Here is a 15,389-nt window from a genome sequence, read left to right as displayed (position 1 = left end):
AAACTTGGTAATTAATATATCTAGCTTTTCTTTAACTGATGCACAAGCCTCGTTGTTAAATAGAGGCCTGAACTTTATTCCAGCACAGAAAACAGTATTAACTGATTTATTAAAAGAACTGAAGTTATTTTCTCGTAACCTAACACTTAAAACCATGTTTAAAAGAAATGTATTTGATAATATGTTTAAACAACCTAGTGCCTTTGTACCCAAGATACATCCCACAGTTGAAACTTTCACTAATGTGTGTGAACATGAAATTAGAGAGATGCATGCTAATCTTCCACCTAGATTTTATAACTTGAGTAAATCAGAAACTGAAGCACTGTCAGAACTAAAGGATTCTCACAGCATTGAAATTAGGCCGCTGACAAGGGGCAGTGTAGTAGTAATGGATAAGGTTTTTTTATTACAAGAAAATGATGGAACTTTTGAATGATACAGATACTTATGTTGAACTAAATGAGAGACAAGTACAAGGTATAATTGACAGGATATCTGTATATATTTTTGACTTATTGATTACTAATTATGTATCAGAGGAATTGTTTGACTACTTTCAGATAGAACATCCAACTATACCCATTATTTATGGTCTACCTAAAATTCACAAAGACATCACACAGCCCCCTATGAGACCTATTGTATCCAGTAAAGGATGGGCCACAGAAGCCATCTCAATTTATATTGAACAAAATTTACAAATAGTCCTAAAATCATGTGAGACTATACTAAGGGATACAAATGACTGTTATATAATAAGACCAGGAATATTAATAGAAATTACATGTTTGTGACAATGGATGTCACTTCACTGTTCACAGTGATACCGAATAAATGGGGTATTGAGAAAATACGTGATATTCTGACCTTGAAACAAGTTTTTCAAAGCACTAAGATTAATTTGATATGTGAGTTGCTTGATATTGTCCTAGAAAATAATGTCTTTATATTCAATGACAAGTTTTATCTACAGAAAGTTGGTGTAGCAATGGGCACGGCTTGTTAACAACTATGCCAACTTAGCATTGGCTGCATGGGAAAAGATCATGTATTAAGTGCTAGCAATAAATATGCTGGCAAAATTGTATGGTATATACATTTTGTAGATGGCGTCTTCCTGTTATGGGATGGTACTAGTGAAGAGTTGCAAGAGATGGTGGAGTACTTACATAGCACCACTGAATTTTTAAGATTCACTAGTCAACATTCCAGGGACTCTATTGAGTTCCTAGATGTTTTGGTTAAGAAGACAGCGTTAGATGAACTTACAACAGGGATGTATAGAAAATCTACATGGAGAAATAGTATCTTACATAAGACTAGTATGCATCCAACATTTGTACACAAAAATGTAGTGAAAGGACAATATATGAGAATAAGCGTACATAATACAGATGAAGGCTTTGTGAAGACAATGACTATATTAGAGAAAGACTTCTTAAACAGAGGTTATAGTAAGAAGACATAAATGAAAGTTCAAATCAATTGACAAAATCAGAAATTACCATAAAGCAATGAAATCAATAGAAAACAGTAAGTGAAACCAAATAAAAGGGAAATAGTTAACTGGATTATATGGGATCTGTTTTTGTAATAAATTAAATATTTTTCACTGTAAATTCAGGATGGCATCTTTAACTGAGCCCTATACAGTGGAAATACAAGATGTTTTATTAGTTATATACCAGACCCCCGCATATCCTTTATTTTTCCTAACCTTGGACTTAGTTAAAGTGGTGTGACAAAAAAAAAAAGGTATCAGTGCTAAAGTAGAAGATATTCATTTTCATAAAATTGACATTATCACAAAATGATCCCCATTCTAATCAGCATCTTGTCAAATTAATCAGTACTCCTATTAACATCATCAAGTTGTGAGAGCTTATTTAAATGTCTGCACTTACAGCAATAGTACACTGCTGGGGTCATGAGCTCTTTAGGTGGATCAGATTTTTTTAATTTCTTTTGCATGCTGTTTAGGCCTTAGCATTTTATTTATTTATTTGTTTATTAAGTGGGACGGTGGGCAAGTGTATGAGCAAAGCAAGGCACATTATGCAATAGAAGAGCAACAAACTACATTATGAAGGTGCTCTTCTATGTTGTGAAGTGCTGAACTCAGAGTAGGGGACAATGTGATTTTCTGGCAATACTCTGCTTCCTCCAAGTCTGAACAACCCCAGAGGTAATATATATAGAAACTGGGGTTTGTTGGGGGTGCAAAAATTGCTGTGACTGTTTTACACTGTTGTGTACAGTATTTGTTGTTGTTTACAAGTGTTTTATATTTAGATATCTTAGGTGCAATGTTCTACACATTGACTGAGAAGGCTTAATGTTTCATAACAAATTCCAGGGTCCCCTGTTGGGATTTCATAACTCTTCAATGCAAGTCCCAAACTCCTAGAAAGTAAGAGAGATCCTGAGAACATAACAGAAAAGTGGAAACTTTACTGTTATACCTGAAAAGCAATTTATGTAGGAATACCCTCCAATATGTGGGAAGCTGCACCTCTCACTCCCCTTGCTATATCTTTTTTATACTGTTTTATTTCATTTAATCCACTGACTTGAGTAAGTCAGCTTAGCCAGGTGTGGAAGCTGTCTTGGAATCAGTTTGTGATTGATCTAAATGAGAGCCTAACGTTATAGGTACTGGGTGGTATAGATCACTTGACCTCCTATTTTTCTTGGTTTTCATTGGTCTTTTTTTCTGTTATATTAACTATACTGGATTCATCTCATCCCCTGTTTTCTCAGTGAGACTGAAGACAGATGAGTCATGTGCCCTCACTGTTTAACTAGCCGCTGTATCCAAAAAGACAGAGAGAGAGAAAAAAAAAACATGAACATACTTTTTCTATGTCTGCACTTACTCTAACCATTATGAACTGCTTTTGCATTGCCTGATGCAATTTTTATACTGTTTTATGTGTTGTAGCTGTTTTTGCATGTTTTGTACTATTGTTTATACCATTTTAGTTATTTTAAGCTAATGTTGGCTTGCCAAATGTTGCTGGCCTGTACTTTGAGCCACTCTGCTGTTTTGTTTTATACTGTTTTGTTCCATTTAATACACTGTCTTGGCCTGGAGAGGAAGCTATCCTGGAATAGGTTTATAGGTTCATAGGTAGGTACTAGGCTATCAGCCCAAGGGCCTAAGTAAGCCTATATAACAAGGTTCCCTAGCTTACACCACCCAAGAAAGTTATTTTCCTGTGCCACTGTCGAGCAGAGCCACAGAAGTGATCCTCAGGGTGCATTTCCTATTTCCCATCCACTTATCAAGATTTTTCTTGAAGAGTGCTAATGAGGAACTTTGTTTGACACAGATGGGTAGCTTGTTCCAGAGTATGGGAAGTCTTTGGGACAGGAATCTATCCCTCCAGCATGTCCTGTTTATTGTGGTGACAAGGTTTATGTCCCAAGAGCATGTAGCTTGAAGGGATTGGGATTTCTTTAGGTGTAGCATGTCCAACAGCTCTGGGTTTGACATAGCTTTATATGTTAGGCAGAGATCACCTCAGAGTAGGCAATATGCTATGGAGTAAAGCTGGAGTTTTTTGAGGCAGTCAGTGTAGGGCATCTGTTTGAGGCCAGTAATCTTCTTTGTGAGGTATTACTGTGGCCTTTCCAGCTGCTGCAGATGTCTTGTGAGGTACATTCCAAAAGGGGCATTGTACTCTATAATGGGTCTAATGAGTGTCGAGTAGAGAGGAATAATGATCTCTTTTTTTCTAGATGAGTATCCTTTTGTAATAAGGTGTGCCAATTGCAATTTGTAAGTGAACTAATTGAGAGTTAAACTAATTTGCTACAGGTCCGGAGTAGTTTGGATCCCATAGGTTTCAGATTTCACTTGCTTTTTATTGTTTGCTTTATTTTCTTCTACTGCATTCTGGTTATGGTATTTCTGCAGCAGGTAATGCATGCATGTACTGCAAGTACGATACCTTCATATACCATTGGTGACTTGCCTAGCCATTTTCGCTTTTTTTTAGCTGGTTGCACTGAGTTGCGTGTCCTTTCTGTTAGCTGTATCTGATCTGTATAGTCTGTATGCCAGTTGCACTGGATGGTGCAAGCTTATGCTGAACATATGACCAGCCCAACTAACTTCCACATCTGTAATATTTCCCCATCCCTCTTTAGATCCTCACTTACTTTACATCAGGCTGTAATAGTCATCAACACTCACCTCCCCCCATTGCAGTATTTATAGCACTTAGAATCCTGAGGTAGTATATGAACTCCTACTAGACCCAAAGGACTTTATCTGTGAGACGTAAACATTTAATTCACCTGGAGGAGTTCTTCTCTCAGGCAGCTCATGCAGTGATCTTAAATTGTCTTACCCCTCCTGCACCTATTCGATGTCCACAGACTACAAACCCAAAGTTGTGTAATGTCGATTCCATTAAAAACCTTTACCAAAGCCTCCTAAGTCTCTGAAGAATAGGTATCAGCCAAAACCTTCAGATTTACATCTTGTATATAACCCAGCATCAATGGCTCATTTCCAATGCACAGCTCAGTCTTTCACTATAGGAAATATAGACACATAACTTGTCCACAGAAGCCCTTTTGGTAGCAGGATCAACCTAGTTCATTTGGCAATATCCTAGTTATAGGTGACTCCATAAGCTGCACAATGACAGAGCAATTGTTAGTTGCCTCTCAAGTACCAGGATATGTGACATCACTAAAGCCCTTAAGTCCCTTCACACTGGGTAAATATATGACCTGATCATTGCACGTGTAGGATTGAATGACTTAAGATGCACCTCTTTGGATCTTATAAAGAGGGACATGATGGAGTTCTCAGAATATGCAATTGGAAAGTGAGGGAAACTAATACTGAGCAGTATCCTACCTTCATTCAGAGTGATGACACAATACAAACAGATGGTAACTGAACTTAATCATTGGCTTTGCTACTGGAGCCATTCTATGGGCTCCATTATATCTATACATAAATCTAGCTATAGCTATGTATCCATCTATCTGTCTATATCTATATATATATATCTATATCTATATCTATATCAGTCTGGGATAAGATAGTTGACAACCCTGACAGCTTTGCTAGAGATGGCCTGCATCTCTCTTATCATGGTTTCAGTGTATTGCTAAGACTTATTCTTCAATAGAGCCTTGTTAGGCAGCACCAGTGTCTTCAAATTACGCACATAGTCAATCACAATCAAAATCACACACACATAGCACTTTTTAATGCTAGAAGCCTAAACAAAAGTTACACTCCTTACATGCATTTATAGACCTTAAAAATAAAGACATATGCATAGTTACTGAATTATTGTTTAAGAATAGTGAAAGCTTCCCCACTATGCAGGGTGTTAATGCCTACCCACTCCTTCAGGAGTAAAACTGATTTGGATGTTGCAGTTGGTGGGATTATATCCGTGTTCCTAGGAATCCATTTCCTCTCCAACTCATAATACAGAACAATGACCTAGAACTCCTCCACAGACTTCTTCTTATGATAACCAAAAACAGTACTACATTGCAACCAACTAGCATACCCCATTTATAATGCCATCCAACCATGAGGCATATCTTTACTAACTGACATCCCTCATCATGGAACCTGATGCTATTATTTTGGAGAACTTCACCATTGAGACAGCTCACTGTGGTGGTGCATGTCTTCATGCAAAAGCACTGTGGAAGGGCAATCTCTGAATTCCACAGAGTTACCTTGCTATAACTTTTCTGAATTCAGGCCACTGTTATAGTAGATGGAAAAGAAATAAAAGGTTTATTAGACACAAGAAATATGATTACATTAGTTAAATTACACTATGTGTGAGGTATATGAGCAGATATGTTGTCATTGATAAATAGATCCAACAAAGAATATAATGTACAATTGGAAATCTCAACAGGAACTAAAAGTTGGGTCTGGCTGGATGAATTAAATAAATTTGATATTGAATACTAACACAATACTCCAGCTGGCAAGGTAACAAGAGATGTCAGTATAGAAACTGACAAGAGAAGACCATAAGCTCTGAACAAACAAGAGAAATTAAGAGTTAAGACAGCAATATAAGTTAGTATAGAAAATGAAAATATTGGGCCCATATTTTGAGTGCCCTAAGAGAAGTGGGAATTGAAATTAGGACAGAGACAGGTGAATCTCACTGTAAGGAAATATGGGATATGGAACTAGAACACATTAACTTCTCTCTGCTGTGTTAGGGCAGATAGCCAGACAAAAATAGAAGCAAGACTCTATAAACAGAGCAAGTAAGAGAACTACTGAAACTGATGGATGGAAACTGATAATACCCTTTTCCAAAGAATATTACTGTCATGAATTACCCTTTTTAGAGGATGAACTAGATAAAGTGGAAAAATCTGTTCCTGCCTTTACAGTGGAAAAAGCTATACTTTCCACCTCATGTCAGGCATAAGAAAGTACTTCTGACTTGGCTGACCTACAGATTAGTTATGTAAATTGTAAGAGGGCCCAGTAGAAAGACAATACACTAAATAGAGCTACAGAATATAGCCTGGATAAAGGGAAAACAAATAAATATAGTCCCATACTTTGAGCAATGAAATTACTTGCTCTACAGAGTGACTAAATAAATAGTACAGATAGTGAGCCAGTTTTGGTGGCAAAGCCTTTTAGAGCACTAGCAATGAAGATGACACATAGTCATATTTTGGGTGGTCACCTAAGGATGGATAAAACAAAGGCCAGGACTTTTACCAGATTCTACTAGTCTAGCTTTATGAGGGAAGTATAAAACATTTGTGACACCTGGTCAGAATGTCTAAAGATGGCACCAAATCAAGGGTTTAGGAGCCCATTGATACCCTTGCTTATAGTAGAAGTCTCATTCAATGAATAGTAATGGATATTGTCAGTCTACTGGTGACATCAATTAAGGGATTCCAGTGAATACTGGTAATAAATGACAATGCCACAACATTTCCTTAAGCAATGTCCTTAAGTAACATGAATGCCAAGTCTGTAGCTCAAGAAGAAATAGTACTACTTTTTTCCAGATTAGAAATTCCATGAAATATTCTTATGGACCAAAGCTCCTCACTTATGCCCAGATGAATACATGAACATTGACAGTTCCTTAAAGGAAAACAGCCAATGACCTTGGTATACCAACCACAAATAGATGGGTTAGCTGAAAATTTTAATAAAACTTTGAGTTGAACATTTTAATAAAATTTTGAACTCTTTGTTAAAAAAGCCATACAACAGAACTGGAACCAATTGGACTGTGTCTCCTCTTTGCTGTGAGGGAGGTACCCCAAGCTCTGTTTGAACTATATTATGGCAGACATCTCTGAGGTTTGTTGTGTATACTGAAGAAAATTTGGGAAGAGGACAGCGCCCCTTTTAAATGTATGATAGAGCATTGTATAGACTTATAGGAGAACTTAGAAACAATAATGTTTACAATAAAAACCAAATAGAAAAAACACATAAAACACAACAGAGAACATATATTAGAAATTCAAAGCAGGAGATAAAGTACTTGTGTTAGTGCCCATAGCTGTGAACAAGCTCTGCAAGATGGCAACAAACTTTTCAAGTTACAGAAAAAGATAAGTGAAGTTAATTATAAGAGGCAACCAATAAAAAAGAAACCAAATCTGATATACCACATAAACATTCAGAGGCCTTGGAAAAACCCTGATGAATCTGTAGCAAGAATGCTTGTAGAAAAAAGTCAGACCCTCCAACCTCACCGTTACACACTCATTTCACATAGCACTATGGAATTGTAATCTAATTGCTTGTCCACCAACTGACTTTGATTATGTATTCAATAAGGTGGTACATATATGTGGCATGTCAACACCTATTTTTGTTGTCACAGATGGTCACATTTATTAGTGGTTGAATGCTGGAGTTATAAAAAACAAACAACATTGACCATTGCTTTTATTGAAGAAATGTACTTGTGGTAGTGGTAAGTCGGTAAGTGGGGTGGGAGATATTGTGTGTGTGTGTGTGTGTGTGTGTGTGTGTGTGTGTGTGTGTGTGTGTGTGTGTGTGTGTGTGTGTGTGTGTGTGTGTGTGTGTTTGATGAGTGTTGGCAGGGTTAGGTTAGAGCAAGTGCAATGGAAGGAGACAGATTTATAGATTTATGTATTTGCTGTTAAGATTAATGTTAAGCTCTTTCAAACAATGGCATGAAACCAAAACAAAGGTTTTGAAGACGTCTGTTGGCTTGTGTGCCATTTGAATGAAAGCACTTAACATTTTAATAAATGTTTATATCTGCTTATAGCATAGTCCACTATGTTTGAAGTTGCATTGTATCCTGTGGTGTTGGACTATACTTTGCAAGGCTGTGTTTTTGTTGTATTAATAACACCCATATTCCAAAAAACTAATTTCTGTACACATTTTGCTTAAGAAAACAGATGGAAAGCATTTTCAGTTTTAAGCTGTATATGGAAAAGTCCAGAAGATGCCCATACAGAAATAACCACTTGACTTCTCTGAACACCGAGTTTTTATATTATCCTATAATAATTGTGGAGGTAAGACTGACAGGACCCTTTATCTTATGCAGAACTGAAAATAATAATAAACATAAAGAATTTTTACCTGGAGAGCTTTTATAATATTATATGGAGTTCAATGACAATTTGAATCAAGCTAACATCATATTTTAACCTCTAAGTATTTATCATAAAAAACAAAAAGACAGATCCTTCAGCCCTGCAACTCAGTAGCTATATCATACACATCTATTAACAAGGCCAAACCAAGGTATACAGCATGTATACCATGGCACTGCATACATTTAAAAACATATTTTATACAATGAGGTGTGTTCGAATTTAAACTAAAGAAGCATTTTTGTATTTTGATATGGTTTGTAGAAATAGTTTTTTTCAGGAATGTCAGCCTTGCAGTACTGAAAAGATAAAAAAAAAAACAGTGAGGCTGATGAAGTTTGTCATTAAACAAATGAAAAGTGCATCACCTAATTAACTTTATAAGAAAAGAAGAATTTTGCTAGTAGCCTCACTGTTTTTTTTTTTCTTTTTGTTTGTATTTTATTCAGTTTGTTATTGCCTTTCTTTTTTTGAAATAGTATTGAAAAGATATTGGAAGGAGGGCAATACCTTTTGAGAGGGGGGGCCTACATTCTGGAACATGAGCTGCAAGTTGATGCTCAGTCCAAAAATTCTGGGTAAGCCCTGTCTGTCAGTTTGTTTTGTCTTTCGTCTTTTCCCGGTCAGGGTTCGCCACAGTGGAACTCCGGTCCAATAATGATCGGCAGTAGATTTTTACGTGTTGGCTTGCCGGGCCTAACGCACAACCTTCAATGAAGGAATGCCCATTTACGCATATCGCCACACAGAAGATGTTCTAACTGAGAATCGAACAGGCAACGTCTAACTGTGAGGCGACAATGCTACCGCAGCACCACCACCGCAGTTAAGCCCTGTCTGTCAGTATCAAACATAAAAAGGTGTTACTGAGTGCTTATATACACAACTATGTTTTAGAATATAAGTTAATAATAATAATAATAATTACAATAATAAAACATTTTAGCTGATAGATGACAGTACCCCTCGCAGGCCAATAGTATCTCAATTGTTTACATTATATATATGAATCATTTTCTGGGTTTTGTCATATGCTAAACCAGGCAGAAATGACATAAAAAGTCTCTTCTGGTGATATAAAGATGTTGGTAACTGTTGTATTATGTATGGATGACACTCAGCAGTAAATCAACAGCAAACAATAAATCTAAACATAGTAACCACAAGCTACCAGTGAAGTGCAGAATACAGAATTAATCATTATTGTAGAAATGTTGCCTTAACATCAAATGCTCATAGTAGATAAAGAAGACAAAGAGATAATTAACTCCTAACCCCTGGATTCACTAATCTACTGTGCAGGACTAGCTTAGTCTTGCACGGAAGTACCTGTGTAGGAGGAGGATGACAGCGTGCCATGTATATTAATGAAGGCGCACTGGCCGAGCTCCTAGGCTTACATGGAGTGTGTACAATTGCAGGGGGCATGTCTATGAGTAGAGCTCTCAGAATATACACACCCCTGCAATGAAGGACTGCAGAAATGTAGTAAACAATGAGCAAGACCACCAATAGATGTACGCATACCCCCAGCAACATCTCCCCACATGTATAAGAGCAATAGTGAATAAAGAAAATAAAAAGAAATATTTGTAATGAAACGGATGAAGTTTAACTGTAGGTGCGCGGGTTTGCCCATCGCTTAGTTACAGTTAATGTCGCTTAAATAGCAAAAAGAGGATAAAAGCAAGCTATATACAAATGAAGCAATACAGCAATACTGTAGTGGGTAGGGCGTTTGCCTCACGAGCAGTCAATCCCAGTTCAAGTCCCACTGCAGCACAGTCTATTTTACATGGCAAAGCACATTATAACCAATAGTTTTGTTGCAAAGCCCACTAAATAACGCATATGCATGAACTAGAGTACTGCAGAAAATGCACATGTGAAGTAGCAGTGTCATAATGAATAAGGCACTAGTAACCAGGTGTAAGCACAAGTAAGCAGTAGTAAGCATATGTAAGCACTAGTAAGCATGTTTATGTGTGTTTGCGCAGGAGTAAGCACTGCCTACACAGATTAAGCAATGTGGAAGCTAACTGAGTATATGAAACTGTAACCGGAAGTTAACAGTGCTTAGCTATGCGCAAACCTGCGTACAACTGCTTTAAAGTGCTTTAATCACTCTATATTCAATAGCCAGTGTTCTGCCCAGCCACAAAATAAACAGCCTCTGCAAGGCTCGAACCCAGGACCATGCACACATTACACAAAGTTATTTACCAGTAAGCCATGCCAGATATACATAAAGCTGATGTTTTCAGAAACATAACATCCAGCCCAGTCATGCAACAGTACCAATAATGTATACCTACATCTAGATGTATATGTGTGTAAATATATTAATATCTAAACAGATACAACATATCTATATATGTAGGTTTTATATATATATATATATATATATATATATATATATATATATATATAGGTTTTATATATATATATATATATATATATATATATATATATATATATATATATATATATATCCAGTAATATATACACATATATACAAATATATGAACATATATATATATATATGCAAATGCCGACATCTACAGATATATATATATATGTCAACACCTATATGTCCACATATACACAGCTAGTTACATATATGTACACAGATATACATTTCCGTAGTTATAAACGGACATAGTTATAGATATGCAAGCAAATATATATATATATATATATATATACCCATATAGGCATATATGGCCAGACATCTGTAGATAGCAATGGTAGATTAACAGAAACATATATGTCCACATGCACCGTTAATGGGGTTGAGAGGCCCCAAACAATATAAGTCTCATACGAATTGGCATACCCACAACCAGCCAAACACATCCAACCTGCAATACACTACTAAGTTCATTTTATTGTAAGTGTTTTATTTAAATAGGGATTTAAATTAGTCTTCTTTTATGTTTCACATGTTTATATCACATCCCCCTCTCCCCCACCCACTAGGTAGGCCGACTAGTACAGGCCTATCCAACCCAGCCTCTTCCTGACCCTTATATACTTTACCGACAGCTCCCCCCCCTGCTGCACACATGCAGCCACCATCCCTTCCCTGGCTACCAGCCCGTAGCTACCACACCACCACACATTGCCCACCCTCCACTCCTCCTCCCCTCGGGACTCATCCTGTACATTGTCCCGACCCAAGAATCCTATGTCTGCCACACGCTGTAGTCCATGCACATAGCCATGCATACTTTTGCAGCCATGCTTTTAGAGGAAAGTAGAATACCCAATTTTTGGGTTGTCCCACATGGGATGAATGTTTCCCTGGTAATAATAGACTTCACGTGTGACTTTATTTACACTAACGGTTTTATTTGTAGGTATCGCAAAGCATACAAGGCACACAAGGTTGCCCGGCATGCACAAGAAACCTAATAGGAATGTCTAATTCAGGTATATAGGGGAACACACAACCCTGATATACACACGGCACTACAGATTCCCCTCCAGATAACTAAATTATTGTCTAATGAAGATGCACTGCTTTAAAGTGCCATAATCAGTCAGTATCCAACGGCCCGTGTTCCACCCAGCAACAAAATCAACAGCCTCTGCAAGGCTCGAACCCAAGACAATGCACACCATACCCAAAGTGATTTACCACTAAGTCATGCCAGATATCCATAACTCTGATATTGTCATTAACATAACATCCAGCCCAGTCATGCAACAGTGCAGAGAATGTATACCAATATCTAGATGTATGTGTGTGTGTAATTATATCCATATCTAAACCGATACTACATATAAACTGAACTATATATATAGATATAGATATATATGAACATATATACATGCAAATCTACACACACACACACACACACACACACACACACACACATATATATATATATATATATATATATATATATATATATATATATATATATAGATATGACAACACCTGTATGTCCACATATACACTGCAGGTTACATATATGTACGCAGATGTATATCTCCATTGGTATATACGGACATAGTTAGAAATATGTAAATATATATATATATATATATATATATATATATATATATATATATATATATATATGTATACCTATATAGGTATATATGGGCATACATCCATAGATAGCAATGGTAGATTAACAGAAACACATATGTCCACATGCACCGTCAATGGGGTTGGGAGGCCCCAAACAATATACGTATTGTAGTAATTGGCAGCCATGCCCCACAGCCAAACACGTCCACCCTGCAATACACTACCAAGTGTTGCAGATCCCATAACCAGGACCTGACATGACATGGGCATAAGATGTTAACAGTACTATATCCCATCTGTATGATGTCAGGCTGGTATTGGTAACATTTCATGCAATACAATCTGGCTCCCATGGAAAATGTAATATGTGGAAGCCATCAACATCCCCAGGATACAGATACACAGACACAGCTATGCAGAAACAGCTATGCAGATACAAATATACATATTTATATATATATATATATATATATATATATATATATATATATATATATATATATATATAGATAGATATACATGTTGTGACTACACATACACACGCAGATATATGTACAGTAAGATACATATGTAAAAGGTGCACACAATATGGAACAGCCACTATGCCTACAGTTAACATGTGACTACACATACACATGCAGATATATGTACAGTAAGATACATATGTAGAAGGTGCACACAATATGGAACAGCCACTATGCCTACAGTTAACACTTGAACAATTGGACACTGTATGGGCCACCCATACAAATGACAATTGTTGCCTGCAACATATTCCCACAGAAAGGTCATAGGAAAAACACCACACACAGGTTTTCAGAAATGGAAACCCTTTAATTGTGTACTATTATAGTTCTATATGCCATGTCATATAGCTGTTCAGACACTGACATCCATATAAACAGAGTAATGCAACTGTGAAACAGTTACACTAATACAGTAGTCTGGAAAGGTTCACAACTGTTGCTCTCCAGGCCAAGCCCTTCAAATTGTACAATAGTGAAGACAGACTGGGAAACAGGATATTAGGTGGTAAAGCTGTCATGTGACCAAATGAGTTGTAACTGTTACATAACGAGGCATAACTGACACCATCACAAGCACATAGACAAACAGAACAGTATGTATGGCAGGAGGCAGTAGGCCTGCATTAACCCAGTTCATGTAAATAATGTAAATATAGGTGAAGTATACAATACTGTACATCCAGGTACCTTAAGGCAGCTCACCCATGATACCCCCAGATTTTGTAACAGCCTAGGTCATTTATGGTGCCTCCCCCAAACTCAATAATACAGGGCGATGTCCCACTGTTACATACACTGGAGTCTGGAGTGCATAAGGGCACACATGTATTGTGTAGGCGACGGCCACACATATATGGTCCCAGCCCCACCATATGTGTGGGGGATACAACAGCAGTGGTCTGATGGCAGCAATGGCAGTGTGATATACTCACAGCCCACTACAGAACAACCCCCCGACAGCATGACATATGTGCAAAGCTTGACATGTGGGTGAAGGAAAGAGGCTGGAAGACAGGCACATATGTGGAAAACTGTTGCCATACACTAAGCAAGTCACTGGTGTTACAGGATAGTCTGCAACATACCATTAGTCAGGAAATTGAGGTTATAAACAGAAATGGATGTAGCCATGTACTGATAGCACTCAACACACACACACTGCCAGTGTAATATCTGACATAGGACCTGTGTGGTGGACAGATAAAACATGATAGGCATACCTCTGGCCAGCAAGAGTATAGGCCCACAGTTGTGAGCTATGCAGACAGACTGCATTCCAAGATAAACTAGTATGTACACACACACCCTGTAATACCAGTACTATACAAAGCATAACACAACTCTATTCACAGTCTGTCTGTTGTTCCTGATCCTCCTACAAATATTTGGCTGGCCTGAGTGTGCCGATTCTCCTGTAAAAGGTATTGCTACCTGCTGTCTGTAACACTGATGCCCACACACAGGAAGGATGTCCATCACTCAAGAAATGTAAAGGGACCACGCCGACAAGAAGTAGGGATGTATAGTAGGTGGTTGCCATGACAGTGGTAATTGGATGTACCACACAGGTGTAATCACATATATATATGGCTATCTGGATAAGTATATGTACATATATATCCACCATATGTCCTGGACATGGAGTGTAGCCCTACCCCAGCCCCTATAGTCCCAAAGTCATAGTGCAAGGCAATGTCAGGTATGCATAGCAGGTATATTAGTAGACTATTGCTACTGTCATTGGGATTGTCGTCACAGACATGCTGTGTGTGGGAGGTCACATCTGCTTATAACATATGTGCCATTGGCTACTGACAGACATCCTAAGGACATCATTGTAAATTACCGCTGCTAGCACATAGTGCCCCTGTGGACTGCAGCAGAGATATTGGTCAATATATGTGGAAATTTTGACACACTCTGGATAGTCCAGAGGTATACACATAAGCCCTTAGTGCAAAACATGTGTACCATGCCTGACAATATGGATATAGACAGCAATGTAGATGGGTATAACACATAACGACTGGTATACATTTGCCATCATAGGTTATGCATTCACACACCTCTGTCTGGCCTGACGCATAATGACTGCTGGTACAGGGGTGCCATGGCCACATACTACCCACTAGACATTGACATGCATCTATACAGCATCCCACTGCTCTGTCTGGCATACATGACTTTTAAGGGAGGCC

Source organism: Protopterus annectens, chromosome 11.part0 (genome assembly GCF_019279795.1).
Source record: "Protopterus annectens isolate FY-2018-M chromosome 11.part0, PAN1.0, whole genome shotgun sequence".
Taxonomy (NCBI): Eukaryota; Metazoa; Chordata; order Ceratodontiformes; family Protopteridae; genus Protopterus; species Protopterus annectens.
Note: the sequence above shows the minus strand (reverse complement) of the source record.